Genomic DNA, 10,151 nt, shown 5'->3' with positions numbered 1-10,151 from the left:
TGTTTTGGTCCTTTTGTTTTTCTTAATTGCTTTGAGGCAGGGTCTCCATAGCCCTGGCTTCTTGGTACTCACTGTGTAGATGGACCCAAACTCAAGAGATCCACCTCTCTCTGCCTCCCAAATGCTGGATTTAAAGGTGTAGACTACCAGTCCTGGTATTTGTTGTTACTCTCAATTTGAAACCTGCCTCAAAAACCAAGGCAGTGTGTTTCGGGAGATGTAAAGACACTGTGCAGAGCACAAGCAGGCCTTTTCGGCTTCTCGTGTCTATTGGGCAGGTCTGGGTTTGCAGACTGGTTTTCTGAGCATGGAACCCGAGAAGAGGTGCTGAGGCTGCAGCTTTGGCATTTGCCAGCCAGCACTGTTTGAAAGTGGGACCGCTGATAGATAGCACAGGCATTGGGGCAACTGGCCTCGGCCGGCAGGGCAAAAAACTCACAGATTGAAAGCATAGCCTACATAGGGAATTCTAGGCCCGGCAGGTCTTCATAGCAAGACTGAAGCAGCCACAGAAGTGAAGCTGTTTGGATCGTCTAAACATGGACAGGTTTCACTGTAGCTCAGGCTGGCCTCAAACTTGTGTCAATTCTCTTGCCTTGGCTTCCTTTCGTTCTGGATTGCAAGTGTGAAATAACAGTTTGGTTCTTTGTTTGTTTAATTTTCAAGACAGGGTTTCACTATCCTGGAGCTAGACCAGGCTGACCTCCAACTCAACAATAATCTGCCTGCCTCTGCCTCCTAGTGCTGGGATTAAAAACCCATTTTAATCTGACCACCTGGCTTCCATTTTGGGTCTTAAAAGGGCCAGAGCAGCGGGCAACTGTTGATCCAAGTGTAGCCTGAGCAGAAGAGGAGCCTTCCAGGCCTGAGCCATATATAGACCAGTGTGGGTGTGTTTCTCCCCTACCCCCTTCACACCGGCTGTGCAAAATGGGTAACTCGCGCTGCACTTCTGTTGCTTTCCTTAGCACTTCTTGGAGGTTGTTCCACATTGGTACATAAAGTACCTAAGAATCGGTCACCCCACAAATATACACCAAATCCTATTTTCATCAGCAACAAAAAAGATAACGGGTTTTGCTTTCCGGAAGTTTGCATCTAGTTCCAAGGACGGTGTTCAGATGGTACTGAGTGTTCTGGAAGGATTTTTTTTTTTTTTTTTTGGTTTTTCGAGACAGGGTTTCTCTGTGGCTTTGGAGCCTGTCCTGGAACTAGCTCTTGTAGACCAGGCTGGCCTCGAACTCACAGAGATCCGCCTGCCTCTGCCTCCCGAGTGCTGGGATTAAAGGCGTGCGCCACCATCGCCCGGCTCGGAAGGATTTTTTTTATTCCTTTGAGACAGGGTCTCTGCCTGGCTGGACTGGTATTCAGCAGAGATTCCCAACTGCCTCTGCCTTCTAAATTCTGGGATTATTAAAGGCATGTACTATGTCGGGCAATGGTGGCGCATGCCTTTAATCCCAGCACTCAGGAGTCGGAGGCAGGTGGATCTCTGTGAGTTCGAGACCAGCCTGGTCTACAGAGCTAGTTCCAGGACAGGCTCCAAAGCCACAGCGAAACCCTGTCTCGAAAAAGAAAAGAAAAAAAATAAATAAATAAAGGCATGTACCACCATTCATGGTCACATCCTGAATCTTAAAGATGATTAGTGTTAAGACTTTTAGGTGCTGCTGTTCCTGTAACAGCTGAGAAAGTCAGTATGGAGAGTGATTAGAAGAAGCTGCCTTTGGCAGCACACTTGTAATCCTAACGAAGTTAGGGTTACTATGCAATTGGGGCTATCCTGGGTTACAATTTGAAACCTGCCTAAAAAAAAAAAAAAAAAAAAAAAACCACAGGTATGGGAGCATGTTTTTAACCCCAACACTCGGAGACAGGCAGGGCTATATATGTTCAGGCACACATAGTGAGACCTTATTTCAAATAAAAGCCCTTAGAACATTGGCAAAAATGTTTTGTTTGTTTACTTGTTCTTAGTTTTAAATTCATGTGTATATGTGTCTATGAACATCTGCTGTGTGTTGGGATGGGGGAGGTTGCTAGACTCATGGAGCTAGAGCTATAGGTGGTTATGAGCTAGCTGACTTGGATGCTGGGGACTGAATTCTGGTCCTCTGGAAGACAATAAGCGCTTAACTGCTGAGTTCTCTCAAGCCCATTGCCTGAGTTGTACTGTTTTGATTTGGGGGGACAGGACTCCCTATGTAGCCCAAGCTAGCCTTGATTCTCCTGCTTGGCCCCCTGAGTGATAGATGCATAAACTCCTACCTAAATGGAGGCTGAGGAGATGACCCAACAGTTAAGAGCACCGACTGCTCTTCCAGAGGTCCCAGATTCAAATCCAACATCCCTATGGTGGCTCACAACTGTAATTTCCAGTTCAAGGGGATCTAATGCCTCTTCTGGCCTCAAAGGGCACTGCCCACATGGTGCACAAACAAATCCAGGTCAAACAACTGAGTTTTTACCTACACATAGCTTCTAAAAATAAAGATTGGGGTGCATGATGTGAGATTCCCAAAGAAACAATAAAGAATTATCTTTAAAAAATAGGTAAGGTCAAGAAAAACAATCAAATGGGGTAGAGAAGTGGTTCAGGTTAAGAATGTGCTGTTCCAACCACAGAGAAACCCTGTCAAAAAAAAAAAAAAAAAAGAATGTGCTGTTCCTGCAGAGGACCAGCATGCATAGTGTCCATAGGGCGTTGGGGACTCAGCTGCCTTTCTGCCTCTAACTTTCCTGCACATGTGCATGCAGACACACACAAAATAAAGGCTTTGAAGTTGGGGGGGGGTGTTGGGGTGTTGGGCACTTGCTCTTGCAAAGGGCCCAGGTTCCATTCCTAGCACCCACATGGCAGCTCCCCATGTCTGTAGTTCCAGTTCCGGGGACTCTTTTTTTTTTTTTTTTCGAGACAGGGTTTTTCTGTGGCATTGGAGCCTGTCCTGGAACTAGCTCTGTAGACCAGGCTGGTCTCGAACTCACAGAGATCCGCCTACCTCTGCCTCCTGAGTGCTGGGATTAAAGGCGTGCGCCACCATTGCCCGGCCCGGGGACTCTTGACACCATCTTCTGGTCTCCATTGACGGTGTACTCATGTGGCACACATACCTAGATAAGCAGCGCATACATGGAAATAAAAATAAGTGAATTAAAAGCTTAAAAACGTTAAGTGTGTGTTGGCAAGATGTCTCAGCAAGTAAAGGCACTTGCCTCCAAGCCCGAGGACTTGAATTCAGTCCCTGGGACTCACAAGGTGGAAAGGGTTATCCTCCGACCACCAGAAAAGTACTGTGTTACACATACACTCCTACAATACATAAATAATGAAATAGCACAGTTAAAAATAACTAATGTGTGGCTAAACCCAGGTCATAAATCCATGCTGAACTTAGTTTTCAAAAGTGGGATGGGTGGCCACAAATCTTCCTTAATTAAAGAATTATAAGTCATTTAAGATCAGCTTATTGGGTCGCCCTCCCTCCACCTAATAGTAGGTTGTGCTGGGTGACTCATTTCCCAGTGAATAGAATATGGCAGAGGGAAAATAAAAGTAACCAAGAAAGAGCTGGGTGATGGTGGCACACGCCTTTAATCCCAGCATTTGGGAGGCAGAGGCAGGCAGATCTCTGTGAGTTCGAGGCCAGCATGGTCTACAAGAACTAGTTCCAGGACAGCTAGGGCTGTTACACAGAAGAAGCCTGTCTCAAAAAAAATCAAAAAGAAAAAAAAAGTAGCCAAGAAAGCCGATAGTACGTGTGAAATTCATGTCATACATGGGCCCCTCACCACAGAATTCCTCCAGAAGACTCATAGCCTCAACCTAGACAAGAGAAACCTGTAGCTGAATTAGATCTACAAATACTCCTTACACTGTCATATTCATACACGTCAAAGACAGACCGGAGGAGACTGAGGATATGCACCAGTGCCATTCCTTCTGACAAATATATCGCAGCAGAGGCAGATGGCAAGGGATGCTGGCGATGTAGTATGAGAACACGTACGTTATCCTTAACTTACTCCCAAACGAAATTACTGAAGGGATGCAAGTTCGTCCCGGGGGGCTGGTTTCTAGGTGTATGTGGCACACAGTCAAGAGGTGGCCGTTCCACAGCTTCCGTCTGCAGTGTTGGGACTAAGTACTTCGGCTCAGCCTTTTCATGAAAACCGCTGCGGTGCTGTGCTTCAGAGGGGATCGCAGGATGAAGTGTTTAGCCAGGCAAGCTGCTGCTATTCTTAAGCCCGTTCAGTTCTTGTGCCAAGCATATAAAAGACAGCTGGCTGGAGTCCTGGTGGAAACATGCTGGCTGTTGCTGGAGCATTTTCCTCGTTTCCTGTGATGGAACATTGCAACTTGTCCTGTTCCCTGGTAACCGGGGATGCAGTCAGCAGGGTCACTCAGTGTCCTTTCAGGGTTGATTGGTTTTGGATTAGTATTGGTGGTTTTTGTTGCTGCTGTTGTTGGGGTTTTTTTGTTTGTTTGTTTGTTTGTTTTTTTGACAGCTAAGTTGTGGTCAGCTTGGACTCCAGCAGTCTATGGGTCTCTGAGGCAGAGCTATAAGCTGTTACCTACCTGACCCCTCCAGAGCTTGGGAACCCAGCCTCAGCAGGTGACAGAGCCTGAAGCTGACAGCCCTATCATCCCTCCGGCGATGGCCGCCACCCAGCATGGTGGCTACCTGCTCACTGGACTTCATAGGATGATTTTCCTCCTCATTAGTAGACGCATTCTCCCTATAGCCTGTGGAAACGAAATTGAGGGACCGGGATGCTCAGAAGAAGTTTTGCTATCATAGGCCCAGCTCTTCACAATAAACTGTTTTGCCCCATTTAGTTACACCCTTTCTCCTTTTCTCCAGGGCAGAATCTAGTCTCCTCAGGGAATTTCCTCAGCCTTTGGGCTAGCATGGCCATACCCTGTGCCCTCTCATTCTGCCCAAGCCAAGCCTAACACCTTTAGTTTCTAATTTTCCACGCCAGCCTTTCACCCATGCTCCCTACTATTCCCCTCTGGGCCCCAACTACCGTCTGTTAGAGTGTGATTTTCCTCACAAAGCTAGCTTCTAGAGAGTTGGTTCTCAATCTGTGGGTCACAGCCCCTTAAGGAGGTTCAAATGACCCTTTCACTGTGGTCTCAGATCAGATATCCTGCATATCAGATGTTTGCATGATGATCCATAACAGTAGCAAAATAACAGGAAGGTAGCAACAAAAATAATTTTATGATTGGGGTCAGCACAACATGAGGAACTGTATTAAAGGGCTGTAGTGTTAGGAAGGCTGAGAACCATTGTTCTAGGGGCTCCCCATGGTATTTCTCCCCCGAGTTCCCATTGCCACCCTTTTGTTCCTGAGTGGTACCGCTGGCCACCTATTTATTGCAATAGCCCACTTCTCCGCCACTGTGTTGTCTCTGACAGGAAATAGACCCTGCTGCACCACTACCACTCATGCTTCCGGCGCAGCCACCACTGCTTCCGGCCCAGTCTGCAAAAGCAGGGGCTCAACAGAGATTGATAACCAGGGAAAGAAAAGATGAAGGGACTCCTGTGCTCATCCAAGATCCCGAGGAAAGTAAAAAACAAACCAAAACAACAACCAAACGAAAAACAGGCATCCCACAGCTCCAGAGAAGTAAAGGAAGTCTTCAAGCCCTTTGAAGAAATCTAAGAAAAACAGTATCCAAATAAGTAGGTCTTAGTGGTCCACACTTTTAATTCCAGCACTCAGGAGGTAGAGGCAGGTGAATCACTAAGTTTGAGGCCAGTCTGGTCTACGGAGTGAGTTCCTGAACAGCTAGGGCTACACAGTAAGACCCTGTCTTAAAAAACCAGGGAGAGGGAGAGACCCAGAGAGAGAGAGAGAGAGAGAGAGAGAGAGAGAGAGAGAGAGACCCAGACCAAATGGATTAAGGAAGAGAAAGTGCCAGTCAGTAACTGTCTGACAGCAAATTGTGGAGCTAATGGTCAGGGGAGTAAGGCAGGCCATGTCTTCATGTCTTTCCCCAACTCCAAGGTGAGGGAGGTAAACCTGACATTTACATCAAGTCAGAAATAGATTTCTTAGCTAATGTGGCCCAGTTCCCAGCAGAAGAAAAAGCGAACTTTCACCGCTGAAGGCTTTCCGCAACTGGGGCCCTCAGTTTGCCACAGACAACATAAAACCAAATATAGGTTTCTACAAAAATCAGTGTACCTGGAAGTAAGTCACCAGAAGAGCTAGCACAAAGAGGAAACAGATGTAGATACCCCTAAAGACTTCATATATACTAGAATAGGAAACGACTATACACAAAGTGCTTAAGGAAATACACCATGAAGCGGAGCATGGCGGTGCATGCCTTTAAACCTAATACTTGTGAGGCAGAGGCATGTGGGTCTCTGGGAGTCCCAGGACAGCCAGAGCTACACAGTGAGACCCTGTCTCAAAGAAAAATAAAAGGAAAGAAAGAAGAAAAGAAAAAAATCCATAATGGAATAATAATAATAATAAAAGGGACAGGCAAAAGGCATGAATAACATCGGGGTATATTTGAAAAACACCAAAGGAAATTCTCAGAAAAATATACGATTGAAATTAAATACTCAGTGGATGGGTTGAATGGTAGATTAGAGCTGGCTGAAAGAGGAATGGCTTAACGCAGAAGTTTGCAGCAGAATTAGAATAGGCTGCCTTTCTTCGTGGCTTGCTGGCTGCGTCTGGCTTCCAGGCAGCCTTCCTTCCCAAGGTGCCCGACGTGGAGGCTCCCTGTAATCCAGAAAGTACCATCAGAGCTGCCTGTCTTCCTACTTGAGAATGCATGTGGGACTTAAGTAAGTAATGCCTTGAAGAAGGAGGTGGCAGCCTTGCAGGATGTGTCCCTAAAGTGGTAGCAGTCTGCCAGTAGATAGGAGCTTATAGAAAAACAGACTTGAACACCAAATGCTCTTGGAATCAGATCTCTTCAGGAGATAGTGGTGTTTCCATCATTGGAGTGATACAAGAAAAGACCAGGCCACCAAAGGCTAATGACATCCGAAGTGGTGTGGCAGAGACAATCTCTTTAATCTTCTATTGTAAATAGGACTATCTCTTTCTTTTTCCTTTCCTCCTCCCTCCCTCCCTTCTTCCCTCCCTCTCTCCACTTCTCCCTTCCTTCTTTTCCCCTTTAATTTTTTGAGACAGGGTCTCATTATTTAGTCCTATCTGGCCTGGAACTCACTATGTAGACCAGACTGGCTTCAACTCAGAGAGATCCATCTACCTCTGTCTCTGTCTCTTGCACTAAGGGAACAAGCACCATGCCTTGTTGTAATGAGGCCCCTTGTTTACGTTTCCCAGCTGCTTGGCAGCTTAGACCCAAAATAGTCACACAGAAACTATGTTATTTAAAACAGAGCTTGGCCCGTTAGCTCTAGCTTCTTATTTGATAACTCTTACATCTTAATTTAATCCATTTCTAGTAATCTGCGTATCGCCAAGTAGCTGTGGCTTACCAGCTACAGTTCCGTCTGGCTCCAGCAGGGCTACATGGCTTCTCTCTGACTCTGTCTTCCTTTCTCCCAGCATTCAGTTTAGTTCCCACCTAGCTCTGTTCCCCTATAGCTTTGCTATAGGCCCAAAACAGTTTCTTTATTAACCAATGATATTCACAGCATACAGAGGGGAATCCCACATCAATGCCTGACAGAAATCTCGATTTTAAACCAATCTATGACTAATCCAAAGAGACTGCAGGTTGGGGTGGACCTCAGTGACAATGACACTGGGTTTGATCCCCAGCTTCCCTCCTCCGAAAGCCAGAGTCTAAAAACCACAGTTCTCAATCTCTCCAAGCAGCTAGGTATAGCTCGTATGATTTAAGCCATTGTTGGACTACGGAGATGGAAAATATGCTTAGTGCACAAGTTTGGAGACTGAAGTCCAATCCCCAGAACCCATGTAAAAAGCTGGGCATGGCAATGAACACCTGTGATCCTAGCATGGGCTGGGCAGAGAGAGGAGCACTGAGATTTCTCTGGGTTGATGATCCAGAGACCTCACTTTGAGATCCACTGGCCGTGGTGATCCTGGGACTCCTGTGTTTAGGTCACTGCTATATCCTAGCATGCAGACTATCAAATACCTGGTATGCTATAAATGATCATCTGCTCAGTGTCTCAAACACCTTGGGAAAAGTAGTGTTACTCCCCATGTGTTACATGAAGGTAAATGGTTTCAGAGAGATTAAGCACCTACTCCGTGTACACAGCTATTGAAAGTAATATGATCAATAAATATGGGCTGAACCGGGGCTAGAGAGATGGCTCAGCGGTTAAGAGTATTGGCTGCTCTTTTCAGAGGTCATGAGTTCAATTCCCAGCAACCACCTGGTGCTCATAACCATCTGTAAAGGGGTCTGATGCCCTCTTCTGTAATGCAGGTATGTATGCAGACAGAAACTCATACATAACAACAAACAAACAAATAAATTAACAAATATTGCCGGGCAGTGGTGGTGCATGCCTTTAATCCCAGCACTCGGGAGGCAAAGGCAGGGGGATCTCTGTGAGTTTGAGGCCAGCCTGGTCTACAAGAGCAAGTTCCAGGACAGGCACCAAAGCTACAGAGAAACCTTTTCTTGAAAAAAAAAACCCAAATTAACAAATATTTAAAAAGGAAGGAAGGAAGGAAGGAAGGGAGGGAGGGAGGGAGGGAAAAAAGGAAGGAAGGAAGAAGGGGCAGAACCAGAGCTCAAACCTCTATGTCCATAGACATACACCCTTCATTACATCACACCACATCATCTCTAGCAGGCTGGAGTTCAGTGAAGGCAACCTGCCATGGAATTCATGGGAGAGGAAGACTTTGGGTGACCCGGCATCTGCAGGTCGATGGTAATGTACCGGTTTGAAGGCACCTCAGTTTCTATGAGCGTGTAGCCGTCTTCTATGCACGACCACCAGGTGGCAGCATTGTCATGACAGGAAGCAACCTGCCGTGCCGGCTCCGGAGTTGATTCTGTGGCTCATGGCCTTTTCTCTGGACAGGAATTTTTCCTCTTTTCAGAGAGGAGGTTGGAGCTGTGTAATATCCAAAGAGCTTCAGTTCAGCTCTAAAAGCAGTAAGAAAGGTTTGGAGAGAGATGCTTCCGTGGTTTGACGCACTTGCTGCTCTTACACAGGACCGCAGTTCCTCTCCCAACACCCACGTGGCAATTCACAGCTGTCCACACTCTAGTTTCAGGGAATCCAACGTCCTCTTCTGACTTCCACAGTCACCAGGGAGCATGTGGCGCAGCTACAGACAAGCAGGCAAAACACTCATACACATAATATAAAAATAAAATATTGCCTGGCACATGTCTTTAATGCCAGCACTCGGGAAGCAGATGCAAGCAGATCTCTGTGAATTTGAGGCCAGCCTGGTCTACAGAGGGAGTTCTGAGGGCTGGCTCCAAAGCTACAGAGAAACTCTGTCTCGAAAAACAAAACAAAACAAAAACAAAAAAAGAGAAGGAAAAAAGAAAAACAAAAAATAATATTTAGATGCAATACATCTTTTATTTATTTTAAGGAGGTGCTGGAGAGATGACGCAGTGATCAAGAGCACTTGTTCTTGCAGTGCTTAGTTTGGCTCCCAGCACCCACATGGTGTCTCACAGTCATTTGGGATCCAATCCCATCTCCTGACCTCTGGGGGCACCATGCACAGGTGTGTACAGACATACACGCAGACAAGACATTTATACACATAAAATAAAATAAATAAGTCTTAAAAAAATTAAGAGAAAGCTGCAAGGAACAGATGAAGCCAGTGGAATTCAAATCTTACTTCTCTTGGGCTGAAAAACAGCAAACTCCAGTAGAATTAGCACCAAAAGAAACATAGTACAGGGGTAATAAGATGGCTTTGTGGATAAAAACTCTCGTGTCACACCTGACAACCTGGGTTTGCTTTACAGAATTCACAGGAAAAAACTGACTCCCCAGCACTTACCGTCTGACCCCTTTCTACAATGCACACAGCAATGTGTACCCCTTTCTACAATACACACAGCACATGTGTACCCCTTTCTACAATGCACACAGCAATGTGTACCCCTTTCTACAATGCACAAGCAATGTGTACCCCTTTCTACAATACACACAGCAATGTGTACCCCTTTCTACACATGCACACAGCAATGT

Source organism: Microtus oregoni, unplaced genomic scaffold, assembly GCF_018167655.1.
Source record: "Microtus oregoni isolate MIOR12 unplaced genomic scaffold, Mior012 000069F_ref0000032, whole genome shotgun sequence".
In the NCBI taxonomy this organism is placed as follows: Eukaryota; Metazoa; Chordata; class Mammalia; order Rodentia; family Cricetidae; genus Microtus; species Microtus oregoni.
The sequence above is the reverse complement of the archived record's forward strand: the minus strand, read 5'-3'. Positions refer to the sequence as shown.